Consider the following 15,232-nt stretch of genomic DNA (forward strand, 5'->3'; position numbering starts at 1 on the left):
CTCGAACGATTCGTTTCTCGGGGCTTCACAGAGAACAGAGCCAGGATGCTTGCTCGTGCTAGCTTGCGCAGCTCGCGTGTTCTCGGGACAATCAAGGAAGCACGCGACATTTTCTTCGTCGCTTTCGCTCATAGCACTGCCCACCGTGCTAAACTCAAAATTAATGAAGCGGAGAGTTTTGTTTGTTTTATTTTGTCCCCTAGAGAAAAATGGCTCATACCCACGAGGCGGATTGGCCACACTGTCGAGTATAAAGGGAAATTGGGGAAAAACATTAAATAAGCAATAATAAGCTGATAGTCACACCTTGTTCGGCATCCCTTCTCTGTTGAAGAAATACTCTCCTGTTAACTCAGGTATATATTTATTTAGGTCCGTTTCTTTTAAATTTTGATGTTAGTGATATCTGTCTGTCCCAAAGTCCCAGGTATTTATGTAAGCCGATTATATAGCCATATTGTTTTCCGTTCTGTTAACGTAATTCAAGAGCATACAGTAACATTAGCAGGTGTTTATAACTACATAATCTGTGAATAATAAAGTTGTTAGGATACCGCGTCGAGTTGTGTGAGGTCCTTTAAACGAGAGCAATAGAAGTGGTAGAAAAGATAGAAGTCCCGCGTATGTTCTTTAGCAGTTAGGATCACACCACTCCACGGATAGATAGGCCATAGCAAAAAACAAGCGTTATAAATCGGAACCGTTGTTTGCTTCCAAATAACGCTCAGCTTCTATCATGTAATACCATACACTATGCCATATTGCTGTGTACTGTGTGATGCCAATGTAATTATATGTGACGTTGTAAATTAAATATAATGACATTCTGTGAATACAGCCTAGAGCACTGCACGGACCCGGGCCATCCGAAGCGTTTTCCGGCGGGCCCGGGTCGGGCTTGGGCTTGAAAGTGCGGGCCGGGCCCGGGCTTAAAGCCGCGGGCCTGGGCCGGGCCCGGACTTGAGGCTGCTGGCCGGGCTGGACTCGGGCCCGCTCAATGAAAGGCCTAAGGCCTTTCATTGTTATGCATTGTGTTATGCACGTTATGCATTGCGTGGTTTTTCTGTGCCAAGCTGAAGTGACCGTGCAAAGAGCTGGCTCTTAGTAAAGCTTAGCAAAGAAAATAGAAAAACACTTGATCTTCTGTTTTTTTTTTCACGAGTATAGATATATATCGATAGTGGTGCGGTTATTTTATGCTGTATGCTCATGAATTCACCGGTATATATATATATATATATATATATATATATATATATATATATATATATATATATATATATATATATATATATATATATATATATATATATTCGTATGCTAGATTTCCTGATGGGACAAAATCGTACGATAAAAAAATAACAGCACTAACAATGGTCCAGATCACGGTTGTATTCATGGGAGGAATAAATATTTCGGTATTTTATTTTAGGTTTACACATACGGTACATTTCATTTCATTTATATTCCTTCGTATGACGTGCCAAAACCACCATACGATTACGAGGCACGCTGTAGTGGGGACCGGATTAATTTCGACCACCTGGAGTTCTCTAACGCGCACCTAATTATAAGTACACGGGTGTGCTTAAATTTCACCCCCATTAAAATGCGGCCGCCGTGGACGCGGGAATCGCACCCGCGTCCTAGGACTTAACAGCGGAACAGCGGAACCGCTGAGCTACTACCGCGGGCAAAGCAACATTTCGATGCATGTACACACCGGATTTTCAATCCGATTGCCCGCTACAAAGCGCAAGGCATCATTAATAATCATCATCAACTTTCTAATATCCTCTAGCAGGCCCGGGCCGGGCCTGGTCATGAACACGCGCGTCCTAGATAAGTTTAGTAAGGAACGCACGGGCCCAGGCCGGGCCCGGGCCGGGCTCGGGCTGGGTTCGGTCATGTACGCCCGGGCCCGGGGCGGGCCCGGGATTGGAACCACGGACCCGGGCCGGGCTCGGGCTGGATTCGGTCATGTACGCCCGGGCCCGGGCCGGGCCCTGGCTTGGAACCACAGGCCCGGGCTGGACTCGGGCTTCATAAAGCGGGCCCGGGCCGGGCCTGGGCCGAAAAATCCGGCCCATGCAGTGCTCTAATACAGCCATTCAGGATCCAGAGGTCCACTCCACAGAAGCAACTAAAGATAAACATCTCTCTCAAATTTTTTTGTCTCAGTGCATCACAAAATGAAAACACGCGTGCAGCTGCGCTCACATTTCGCATTAGGGAGTATCGTAATCGTCGGTCATTTTTCGTATAACCGAAAGAAAAAGTAGGTTTTTTTTTTCTAGATTTACGCGCTTCGGTCAGTGTAGCTGTATGCTCCTAAATTCAGCATAAGTGCAGCTGTATCATCATTATTCCGCTTCTGGAAATATTTTTTAGTAGTTACCAAGGAACAACCTTGGAAAACTCTTCGCTGGAATGCCATTGTATTTCTCAACACAAATACTTGGACAGCGGTGCCCAGTCTTTGGATTTGTCAAGACCTCACTGACGTGTCAACATGAATTTTGTAATAGCACAATTTGCGCCCTATAATGTGAATACTAGCTACATAATAATTACTTTAGTGCATGTAGTGAACATATTAGCGAATATTTTGAAATGACCACGTGGATAACTGCAATTCCTCCTAATGGTGATGTAGGCCTCGTACCACGCGATGATTAAGCAAAGCCACTGTGGAATAAAATAGCCTTAAAAGCGGGTAATATACCCCACTTAAAAAAATAATAAAAAGCTTTGGTAGGAGTTTCAACAAGAGCCAAGCAGGACTAACTTGAGTGCGAAAACATCTGACTTGGCTTTAATCCGAACCTTAGAACCCTATACGACATGGCGACCTGGTTGCACCAGGCTCTCGGCAGCAGCAATTGAGCTGTGCTGTTCAGTGACTCCCTAAAGGCACGACCGCCCTAGGAACCCTTTCTTGCTACACGTTTAACCCTACGGGAGAACAGTGTCGGTGAGTTCAACCGAATCTTGTTGTCCGGAACACGTTTATATATTTATGCGGGCTCCCCAAGTGAGCCTACAGCCTTCTGTCATAGTTACTTTCACGCTGCGGACGTGGCAACAGACCATCAGCCATTCCCCTAGACAGTGAAAACGCCGCAACACGGCTCGAGTCTGATTAAGCGCATGGTCTGGCGCTGCGCGTGTTCCCTGGTGACCGAGATGGATCTCTGGCTTCTTGGATGGAAAACGGCCATGTTTCCACAGCGTCTGTGGGTGTTGCTAGCCGTATTATTTTCTTTCGTGATGCTAGCCCTATTATTTTCTTTCGTTTTCACTGCTGTTCTGCCGCTTGCCCGAGTAAATTGCGCAGCGCAGCTACACACGCCTACGCACACACAAACACGCACAATAATAAACACCTAAAGAACTAAGGTACACACCTTGCTTAGTCTTCAATCGCACAAAGTTGAAGTACACATAAGAACGTGAGGCAACTGAAACCTGAAAGCCTGAAGTTTTGTTGTTCGTGGTCTGGACAGGAGATAGTGCTTCCACAAAATATCAGCTAGGTTCTCTCACCTCTAAGTTCTAACTGGCTTTTTCATTGCGTGGACACACAAAGAAATGAAAAAAAAAAAAGCATGGTTGATTCCTTCGTCATAAGAACCGGAATAACACGAAAGTAAAACGTGCCCTTATAGACGTAACTGAATGTTTACTGTACATTGATATAAGAGAGATTGCACAATGTATGTTAATGTCTGGCAGCTATAGCACCGTTTAAGGAGGATGCACCCACTTTGATCCTTGGTGGTACATCTCCATGCCGACGACTAACGCCCATGTTCAATGATTAAACAAACCCTTGTGGTAGCTGTAGTAGTTAGCGGTGAAAGCGTAATCAGAGAACGAGTTGTGATAGCCAGAAGAGCGTCGCATATTGGACGCAGAACTTGGTCGCCATCCTGCGGCGTGTTAAAACGTGACTGAACACCACGACCGCACTAGAGGGAAACGCAAAGCGCGTCGTGCCGCCCCGGTAGCCCGGCCGCAATTTTTCTCGGGGCGAGCGCGTAGGCGGGGAACGCGGTGTTACAGCCAGGTGAGGCAGGCGCGCGTCGCAGAGCTATTTTGGTTTGATAAGCGTGATGCTATGAGCGAGGCCGACGCTTTCACGAAGCTTGCGTTAAGGTCGCCACCTCGCGGTGTGATAAGGCATTGTCAAAATTGCACTTCTATTAAAAATGAGCCGAATGGGACGAACGTGTAACGCGTTGCAGGTACTAATCGCGGAAGCCACAGTAATGATGAATTACTTTACTTTGCCGCTCCCAGAGGGCAACATCAGCCCGCCGACCGGGAGAGTGGTAGATATAAAAGGCGCGTTTGTAAAGCCTCTAGAGTATGTGACGTAATTTATTTTTTATTATTTTATTTCATTAATTTTTTTCATCTTGACACATTCGTAGCAATGTGTATTATTACTGTAAGTGGTGTCTGTTATTGATGTACATGTGACGTTAATAAACGGGCAATAAAAAAAAAAAAGACCGTGGTGCAGTGGATAGCGCGCCCGGCATCTGTTGATGCGGACCGAGCGGTCGTGGGTTCGATGCCCACTGACGGAACTTTTTTTCTTCGCCATCTGTTCGTGTACATTTTTTCGACGTCATTTCCGTGACAAATACGTCACTGAAGTCTGGGTGGACCCCGGCATAAAACACTTTCGTGTTAAAAAACAAAAGAGAAGTAAGTGTTCTTGGATGACGAGAATTACACCGAAGAATAACAATAGAGAAACTTTTGTGCGCGTGTGAGGAGCTAGCCAGCTTAACGCAAAATTTGTGGTTTCTACGATACTATATGGTGTCTAAGAAACAAGAGGAAGAGAATGCCATGTTCCGTACTGGCAGCGACAAGAAAGCGACAAACCGCCACTTATCGGCGAACTCGGCGATAAAGTGTACAGTTGTCGCCAATACACCAAAGCCATAAAAAAGTTTTTCTTTGGGGAGTAGCAAGCTTCTCACCTTTTTGATAACTGTTTTTTTTTTTCAGTAAGACAGCAAGGAGCACTAGTGTTCGAGCTGGGGTCCAGGGAGAAAAGTTGTGGGAGGGCCCGTAGTCTTGTTCCTCAGGTGACGGCTAGGTTTTGCACTTTGGTGCGGAAAAAGTTTTTTTAATGAAAAGGAGAATAAGCGCGCTTTCTCACGAGTGACAATGAATTGTATACGTTGCGGTTGGGATGACTATATATATCTGTCGCCTTCAGGGGCGTAGCCAAGGGGGGGTTGGGGGGGTTCAACCCCCCCCCCCCCCGAAATTTTTCAATTTTGCTTGCATATATAGGCACGCACACATACATACACACGCACGAACATACATAAGGTATGGTTGAACCCCCCCCCCCCCGAAAAAAATTTCTGGCTACGCCCCTGGTCGCCTTTACATCCATTGCGCTGTGCAAACATCGGTCGAGTTGGCCTTTACAGAGAAACTGTATGCAAGTATGCCAGTCGTAACTCTGCTAACAAAACTCCCTTAGCGCACGTATGTGCCAGTAGAGCAATTTGGCATACCCCACTACAAGCCACTGGCCCACTCAAAATGAAGAGCGTAACACACGAGTGGCAAACACCAATTAACAACTATGTGGAAAGGGGGTAGCCGTCACCAAGCAACGGTGACAACAGCTCCTTCATTTATTTTCTGTTGCAATAGAAAAAAAAAAGACCGTACACGAAACGCCAAGCGCATGCGGCAAGCCAGACAAGACGACGCGACGCATGTCGGGTATCGGAGAATGCGGCGAAAAGACGCATGCTGCTCAGATGGCTCCTCAAGATCACGCACGAAACGCCCTGAAGCGCATGCTACAAGTCGGACAATATACGACGCATATTGGGGCAAAAAGGCGCATGCTACTCAAATGGTAAACTTTAAATAAGCATACGCGGAATTCGAAAGGAACTTTCTGTATACCTCTCACCAAATTCTGTGTCCCCTCTGTGCCGTGTGCTACACATCTTCGCAGGTCACCCACTTTCACAGAATGGAATGGCTCATGATTTTTCAAGAGCGAAGCTATTGTAGTTCGTCATAGTGTGTGCGTTGTTGCAAACAACTCCGCAGGTGGGTATGCGCCACAGGGATTTCGAAAGCCCCACTACCGAGTACAGCAGGTGCGAGCGTTAAACGAAAACTCTGCTCGGCGATGTGGAGCACGTGAAACACGCGAAGAAGAGAGAAAGGAAGAGATAGAATGAGAAAATACAGAGAGAGAAAGATTGCGAAAAAAGAGACAGAATGAAAGCGATAAAAAGAAAGAGAAAGTGAGAAATAGAAGTATAAAGGGAATAAAGACATAACAAGGTAGAACGACAGAGAAAGACGTAGAAAGAGAGAGGAAGAGATAGCAATTAACAGGCACGAAAAAGACGAAGAGAGAAATAAAGAGAAACACAGAAAGAGAGAGAACTAAGCAGAGATAGAGAAAGAAAGGGAAGAGAAATAAAGATAGAGAGAAAAGGAGAAAGAAATAAAGAGGTAAAGAAAGAAATAGAAACAAACAGATACAAGAAACAAAGAGAAATATAACGAAAGAGAAAAAAGAAAGAAAAAAATACAGAGAAAAAAGGAAGGCCACCCCAGCTCCGCTCTTCCTTCAGGCTTGGCAACGCTAGTGCGAGGCTGCCATATTTTTTTTTTTGTCTCGTAACTATATGCACTCGATATAGCTCAAATAGCGCTCTGTTAATGCAAACGCTAAAGTTATGGCAGTCCTATAGCCACGTGAGCACTGAAATGCGAGGTGTATAGTATTCGCTCGTAACTTCCGCCAATGGCATTGTTTTTTTTTTTTGTTTTTTTTTTGCGATTGTGATACACAAAATACTAGAAAGCTCACTTGCGAGAACATCGACGTGATAACCACGTCCGAATAGAGCTCTGATGATAAGTTATTTGTGTTGTCACCGGCCTCTACTCTCTCTTATGCTCCAAGAAGAAAAAAAAGAGTCATCTGACTCTTTTTCATGAGCCTTTACTTGCCACGTATATGACTCTGTTTAGAGAGACACGTGAACACTCTTTGAAGATCACTATGCTCTCGTCGGAGGGTCGTGGGACCCAAAAGAGAATTTACGTGTTCCTTTAAAGAGAGTCATATGCAATCAGGAATCACCGGAACTTGTAACATATACTCTTTTGTTTTCTTAGAGTGTACAAAAAAATCAACAGAAAGTTGCGAAGCGTCACATTATAAACGATCAAGCAAAATTAATAAATAATAATTAATCGATTGACTGATTGGTTAATTGTACCGGAGCACACTGGCACCAACTCTGTACCAGCGTGAAAGAAGATATTGACGTTCTTGTGGAGCGCGCTCGGTCGGTTTTCATGGGTCTTTACTACGCATATATTTTGTAAATGGTGTCAACGTAGTCTGTGTGCCACACTAACAAAGTCGTACATGGATAATTGGCACAACTTGACAGAAATCGCTGCTCATGCGGCCCGTCACTATGAAGATGTTAAACATCCTGCCGCCTGGCTCATCCCTCTTTGTGGGTAAGCGCAGCCAGGAAGATATGAGGTCATCATCATCTACCTGAGCCAGCTCGCTTAACCTTTGTTTTGTCAAGTGCGACACCAAGTATTTTTAGCAGGGCACGTTTGTTGCAAAATAGATAATTAAATAAACCACAATTAACAATATGCGAGCTCGCGCTCCTATGAATCATCTCTTGAAGCTACACCGATGGACACGGCTTTTTCTCTCTTTCTTTTTTTTTTTAGCACTCGCTAAGAAAGCGCGCTTCTTCATCGTCTATATAGCCTTCCCAGGGCGGTTGTCGCCTTCCTAAGTGGCAAAGCCCGATTTTCGTACAGTCGGAGAAGTCGGAAATATACACTGCGCTTCATACCTTATTGCCTTCGACATCACGCCCAATCACCATTGAAAAGGAAAAGTAATTGCTGTCCATAGCCACGGGGTGGGAGGGGGAAGCGATAAACAGAAGACGAAACAGCAGTCATGGAAGCCTAGTGAGCCGCAGCTGTTGTCTAATGACCTTACAACCAAAGGGAGTCACTTCCAGCTGATGGAAAGTAAATGCATGCCGCTATTTCCGCTCGAATTCGATCGAATTCAGTTTCCACTAATACGCTGCCTTCGTTATTGTTCTTCCCTTTAATCACCCGTACCTTCCTTCTTGCACAGTTTTTTTTTTATTAGTAATTTCGACACACCTAGTAAGGTTCGAAACCGCGGGCGCTGTGAAAGAGGTTTGAAGGTGTTATCGGCAGGTATATTTCGATGTTTTCGTCATTTTCTCAATTCAGTAACTCTTTAAATATCATAGTTCGTGATTTCTCGGTGCTAAAATTGAGGCCCAGATATGTGGCCTCACTTCCATGAGTACCCATGCACACCACCGCGCCGACCGCGCGTCATGTCTAGGTGGGTGGATGACCGGCCGGCGGAACTGGGAATCGGAACACACCTCCTGCTTTGGAGGTTGCCACTCCACCACTTGACCAGTGTTTTCGTATAAAATTTACTGGAGCGCTCCAGGAAGATGCGAGCCTAGCGAGCGTTATGTCACATGTTGTATATGAAGATTTGTCAAAGCTTTTATGCTCCCGCTTAATTTAAAGAATGAACACTTATTCCATTACTATTAGTGTTCGAGTATGGAGTCTACGCTTTCGTAGTTTCTGCATGGTTAACTACAGTGCAAGTCGACCACGCAGTCTAGCAAGCAAATGCCGCAAGGCTTACTAGGTATACGGCCGTGTGCACTTGCTAGACTGTTTTTCTAACGCTGTTTTGTGCATTGGATGCGGATACACTATTTAAGGTAAGGACTTGCACCACTTTTAACACATTGCAAATAAACCGCGTAATCTTGCAGGGCAAACATAAAAATCGGAAAGTATATGACGAATTTTGGTTAATGAAAACAGAAAACCCTGAATTCCTAAATATGCCTGAAAAGAGATGGCAGTTTCCACACACACGCGTGCGCACTGCGTTTGGGTGAGACATACAGTGTGCGTTGAAAGTTAATGCACGCGATCAAACTTCAGGGAAATAATCACCACAAACATTGAACGCTTTCGGCAACTCTCGACGGCGGCGGGTCGCTCCACTGCGAGCGTTATCAAGCAGACTCACCAGCAGCAGGTGGGCCTCACATTGCTTCATATATAAGCGTCAACTGACTGACAGATTCGCTCAAGAACGTCTACAGTGTTCACTCATATCGCCGTCATCTTTGTTATGTGCTCTTATCTTCTTTCGCTCGCTCCCAGATTGTCTCCTCTGCACTGCTCTTTTCTTTTCATGTTTCTTTTTTCCTGCGGAACAGAACCACACAACACATATCCAATCTCAGTTAACGCTAACCGTGAGTCGGATATATATAGCAGCCAAGCCGGAAAGCACACGAGTTGGATTACGTTGGGGCCACTACGGTCGTAACTCGCGACTGCAAGACCGATTGTACAATCAGTCTTCCGCTTGCCTAACCTTATCGTTTCTAACCACCGTCGTGCAGCTTTTAATTTACTGCCGGCAGCCGCCCCGGGTGTGCCAGTAGCAAATGCCGGCTTGTGTTTGTGATATCGTAAACGGAAGCCATTCGTCACGAAAATGTTTAGGAACGTACGCTATTGCAACAAGCTCGAGTTAATGGAGCGAGGTAATTCGTGTGTTGTCATTTACCATTGTTCGGAAGTAAAAAAAGCTCTAGTCTAGGAAGAAATTGAGTATTTGAGAAGTATTTCTGCCGCGCAACTATAATCGGCATCTGCCTCGCGTGCTTGCCTTGCGTTATCAACCCGGTCCCGGCTCTTGCCGGTCGCGAACGGCGTGCGCGCTATTAGCGTGACACAGCATTCTTGATAGAAAAGTGACGAGAACCGAGTTTTGAAGAAAGAAAACGCGAGCATGGACAGATGACGATTATAGTTCCGTAGCAGAATTACTCCCCAAATACTAGACTTTTTCTTAGTGTAGCAACGAAAAAAGGACTCGTGTACTTGGATATATATGCGCGTAAAAAAAAACGAAAAAAATGCCCCAAAAAGCAGTCGCACGGTCCTTAATTCATTCGCCTAAGACGACTCGAAGCCGAGAGCCATCTTTTTCTTCTGTCAACTGCATTGACCATTCCTGACTACGTCACAAATTTCGTCTATCTGTGACGTCACTTTTTTTTTTTTTTGCACCGTTTGTACTTACGCCAGGGGAGTGAAACTTCCTATACCATCCATGGAACGCGATATTCGCTCGCAGCGCCGGGCGAACACCTGTGGTTTGGGGGCGGTACTAAAACATGGCGGCGCATTGCAGGCACGCACTGGGGGACGCCATCTTGATGAGGACTGAGAATCCGAGTGGCTGCGGGGGGGGGGGGGGGGATTTCGCGCCAAATTCAATTGGGATGCGCCAGCAAGCCAAATTGAGTGACTGGAAGGTATGCAGATGGTGAGCGCGCGACCTTCATCTTGTTGCGCAACCCACCACATTAACAAAACGGCAGTCGTTGCGTTCTGATTGATGAAGGTTTGCCCATCCACCTATTTTTGCACCACTTATTCTAAGTAAGACGTTGTTTTTGTTTGCGTGTACACAAAAAATTAGGCAAGAATAAAGAACGGAGTTTGTTTGAATGTTTTATTGCCTAAACGTACCATTCATACAGTGAAGACATAACTTGAATATTTTACGCTACTGCTGCAACCGCATCCTGATATGCCGTGCAAGCGTAGAAAAACAAAACGAGCAGCATGCAGATCGTACCTTTCGTCCACCGGGATCCGAAAGAATTTTACGCCGGTGTGGCGTGAAGAATTTGGACACCACTCAGCACAGCACGATTTGTGATGACGGCGCGAATACATTCATGCGCCTATTTCGCTGAAGCTTGCAAGGGTTTCGCCAGTTTCGCTGAAACAAACTTTACGGTAGTAAAAGCGGCCTTTGGGACACCGTAGGCCGCCGCATACGTGGGCGCGCGACAAGAAACGCCCCTTTTTCGCCGTGAGAGATAGGATGGCGCAGTTCCCGTTTTCCACTCGGGTGGCGCTCGTATTTTCGCAATCTCGAACTGCAACCTTTAGGTTCATTTACGTATTAAAAACTCCGGAGTTAATAAGTAAGCTGGTAATAAATATAATCTGGAACAACAACGTTAAGTTATGCTCGTATGTAGTACAGCCCCCAAACATTAGGATCGCTGCGGTCGCGGGACAGAAAAACCGCGAAGTTTCATCCCCCTGCTTACGCCACGCCACCGGCGGTCACTTCTCGCGTTTGAGGAGGCACCTGTTAATAATCCGTAGCACACAGCTGTAGCATACGCCTGACAATCTTATCGTGGTTATGGAGTTTAAAGCCACCTAGTTTAAATCTTGGAACTGCAACACTACGTTCCGAGCTCTAAGCATACTCTGTGCAGTTTTTAATTTGCTTAGCAGCATAATGTCCAATCGCCGAGTCTAGAACGACGGATGCAGTAGGCCGTCATGCAGCAAGCCAGCTCTCCGGGACTTCAGGAGTGTCACAGTTACCTTAAAAAATAAACTTGCTTTAACGTCTTGAATGTTGCGCTAATATCATGGAGGAAGACAGACAGGAGCGTCGAGCCGTTTACTTACCTATAAATTATTGCGGGCACTGGGCGTGTTCAGTTGATGTCACCACGTCACGTCTTTCCACATCATTCCACCGTGCCTTTGCCTGGTGTCCTCCCTTCTTGGCACTTCTGCAGCGTTTGATTTTCATTTCTCTCACCCAGTTCTGCACTAGCGCTTGGTGCAAACTGTGTCCGCCATCGTATGCACCACAGCCTAGTGCGACTTCAAGGTTATCGCGCGATCGTCGATCGGCCCGGCGTTCCAGAGGCCTATCGCCCCGTTTCTGAACACTGAAAATCAAGATATTCTCTCCCTTGCTGGCTATTCCATGCTACAGCAATCACCCGGGCCCCGCGACGAACATGCCACCCTTTCTCTCTATTTTAAGCTTTCCATCCGTTGCGATTAAGCGTAGACATGGTCGGCTTCGCGGACCATAACAAAATTGGTGGGAAACATCTAGCAAAGCTTGCGCTTGGCACTGCTTCATCTGAATGACTTTGCGCGTAATACCATCACTCCCTCTTCCATGGATTTTAGTCTGTAGCGCACTGTTCTTGTTCTTGGTCGACGCTCTTACGATAACTTCGACATCCTTCAAATCGCGCTAGACTGCGCGTGCAGGCACGGCCGCACTGGAACTAGCTCCCATGGAAGCGTGGCCGCGTGCAGACCGGACGCAAGAACGGCAGGCGCGTGGCAAGAAACCGTATTCGTCGGCCACGGTGCCCGGTTTGGGAACTGCGCACGCGCCACCTATAATAGTCACTTCGTGATTCGCCAGCCAACGTGACTTAGGTACCCGCAATCGCCTGCGAAAGGCGCACATCAGCGACACTGGCGAGGCGACAAATTAGTATAGCTTAAAAAAAAAAGATCACAGTTTCGCGTGAAGGGCGAAGCAATGAATAAGATAGCAACAAATCCGAACGTTATACGAAGTAAGACCTAGTGTTCCAGGTTCCTAAGGTCGACTCTGATGTAACTCAACACAACGCGGGCGTAAGGAAACCCAGCCGCTGCAGCAAAGCGACCTTCGCGCTATCACATCATCGCAACCAGGGGCGTAGGCAGAATTTTTTTTCGACGGGGGGGGGGGGGGATTGTTCAACCATACTTTACGTACGTTAGTGCGTGCGTATGTATGTGTGTGTGTATATATACGCAAACAAAACTGAAAATTTTCGGGGGGGGGGGGGGTTGACCCCCCAACCCCTCCCCCCCTGGCTACGCCCCTGATCGCAACAGTACGTAAAGTACGGAGTTTCTCCGGTGCGTCGCGCAGTTCCATTTCGCGAACACCTCCCCACAAAGACGTGCGCACATCGGGGACAGGGGGGCGGCCGCACCCCCTAATCGCTCAAGAGGGGGGGCGAAAAATCTACCCCGTACATTGACCCTTCTAGTCACCTAAGAGGGGGGGCGCAAAATCTGCCCGTACATTGACTTAGTAGGGTGGGGTGGGCGCTGCGATGAACTTTTGCCCCCCCCCCCCCCCACTGACGGGGAACCCTGCGCATGCCTATGCTTCCCCACCTCCAACCCATAGGTCTCCCGCGCGACTGAAGACGACCGGCGCGTTGCCTCTCCGCGCGAGCCACGATCGTCGGCTACCCATGCACAGAAAACACATGACGTGCAGGGCGATGCTATCGATTTGGACTTTATACAGAACCACACGGCGCCGCCAACGGCGACATATTAATCGCGACGGAAGTGTCCATATAATTAATAAAATAAAACTTGGGGGATGCTTGAGCTTCGCTTTTAATAATAGAACGCGATAGCCTAATCGAAACATGTTCGTATCGCCTTCCCAATCGCTCGACTGGCTTGGCTTCTCGGTGGATACCTACACCTTGCTGCAAGGAAAGCCAAAGTGTGGACGGCCTCCCGCTCCTATATCCATGCGTGTGGCACGACGAAACAGGGTGAGGCAATGCCGTTTAAAAGCGCGCCCGTGGGCCCTTTGCGCCATCTCGCGGGTGATAGCCAATCCTCTTCCACGCTGAAGAACCTCAGAGATGTGTTTACCACCAACGGTAAATGGTGTATAAGTATATAAGGAGCTCGCCGTTAGCATGCCGGACGACGTATGCGTGGCGGTCGAGCGGCTAAACGCATCGCGCCACGGCGCAAGGTGTCACAGGTTCGAACCCCCGGTCCCACTCAAACGAAGATTTTTTTCATTATTTCTTTATCTGCATCTACCTCAAAATTTTCGCTAATTTTTCGCACACAACCAGACGCCGACACAGGCAATTCTGCAAAACGAGCTCTTTAACGGTATCACGTTTTAAACAGTGATACTACCGAGGACTTCTGATTTGGAGCAATTTTTGGAGCACTATGGAGCAGCAAAAATTTTCATCTTGGAGCACTTTGGAGCAGATAATTTTGCATCTGGGAGCACTCTGGAGCAACAAATTTTACATCCTGGAGTGCATTACAGAAGCATATTGCATTAACATTCACGCCCCTGAATATTATTATGGGGCTCTTATGAAGGCTAGAAATATTTCGATTCATTGAAAATCTCATGGAAAAAATCATCTAATGAAAGAATAAGGGCTCATGCAGTTGAGTGTTCTGGATTTACCTCTTCGGCAATTATTTTCGACACTAACAAATAAACAGAATACGGGATCAATAAAATTGTACTTTTATGAAATAACACTCTAAATACACCTATGTGGTTATCAGCAGATGTGGTAGACAAACGCCGTGATGTACCGCAGTGCCTCAATGGCAAAGAGCCTCACTGTCCCTAATGCATTCCCCGGAGAGCGCATGAGATAACACCTTCCCGCGTGCGGGCCTGCCGTCGATTGCTCATCAAACAGAGAGGAAACGCCCCGCCCGTCTTTCGTAAGGAGCACGAAGGGACGCCAGGGGAGCGGGGGGGGGGCGCATCGTTCGAAGGGCGCAGTCGCTTGCGCGAGGCATCAGGAGACGGTTCGTAAACTTGCTGTGCTCTCAACGCTTACTTCGCGTTTAGAGAGCACGAAAACGTTTCGGTTCCTGGAGCGGCCATATTCCCTTAAACCAGCGTTTTGTTGAGTTACGCGATACAATTTGTTGGTATCGCATTCATAACTGAGTTTTTTTAACCGTCAGCTATTGACCCTCGAAAGCGAGGGGCGGACGTGTAACATGGCGCAGCCGCTTCACTGTGGGCCGCGAGTGACGGGCCCGCTACTGACAGCTGCGCATTTGCGGCTGCTCCGACCAGCAGATATGCTTTTATTAATGAGATTACATATTTTTAAAAGCAAGCAAAAATTTGAATTGGAACCCTAGCACGTGAGCTCGAAAGGGCAGGGCCTTTTGAAGGGGTATTTACCGCAGAGTGATTACAAACTCGGATGTGCTGGTGGAAGGAATTACGAAAAGGCTCTTCTAGATGAAGATTTATGGGTAAAGTATATCTGAGGAATAGTGTCAACGCGTTCCCATGATGTCCAGAAACAGAAGTGGCAGACATTTTAGCGGCACGCATGTAGTTATTACTGAACATAGCTTTCCTTGCGTGCCATGCGACGCTTGAAACGAGCTATCAGCAGCGTTTCTGGAACAGACGACGTCCGTCGATGAATCGCCGTCGCACCTTCTCGCTACC

This window comes from Rhipicephalus sanguineus, chromosome 2, assembly GCF_013339695.2.
Source record: "Rhipicephalus sanguineus isolate Rsan-2018 chromosome 2, BIME_Rsan_1.4, whole genome shotgun sequence".
NCBI classification, from domain to species: domain Eukaryota; kingdom Metazoa; phylum Arthropoda; class Arachnida; order Ixodida; family Ixodidae; genus Rhipicephalus; species Rhipicephalus sanguineus.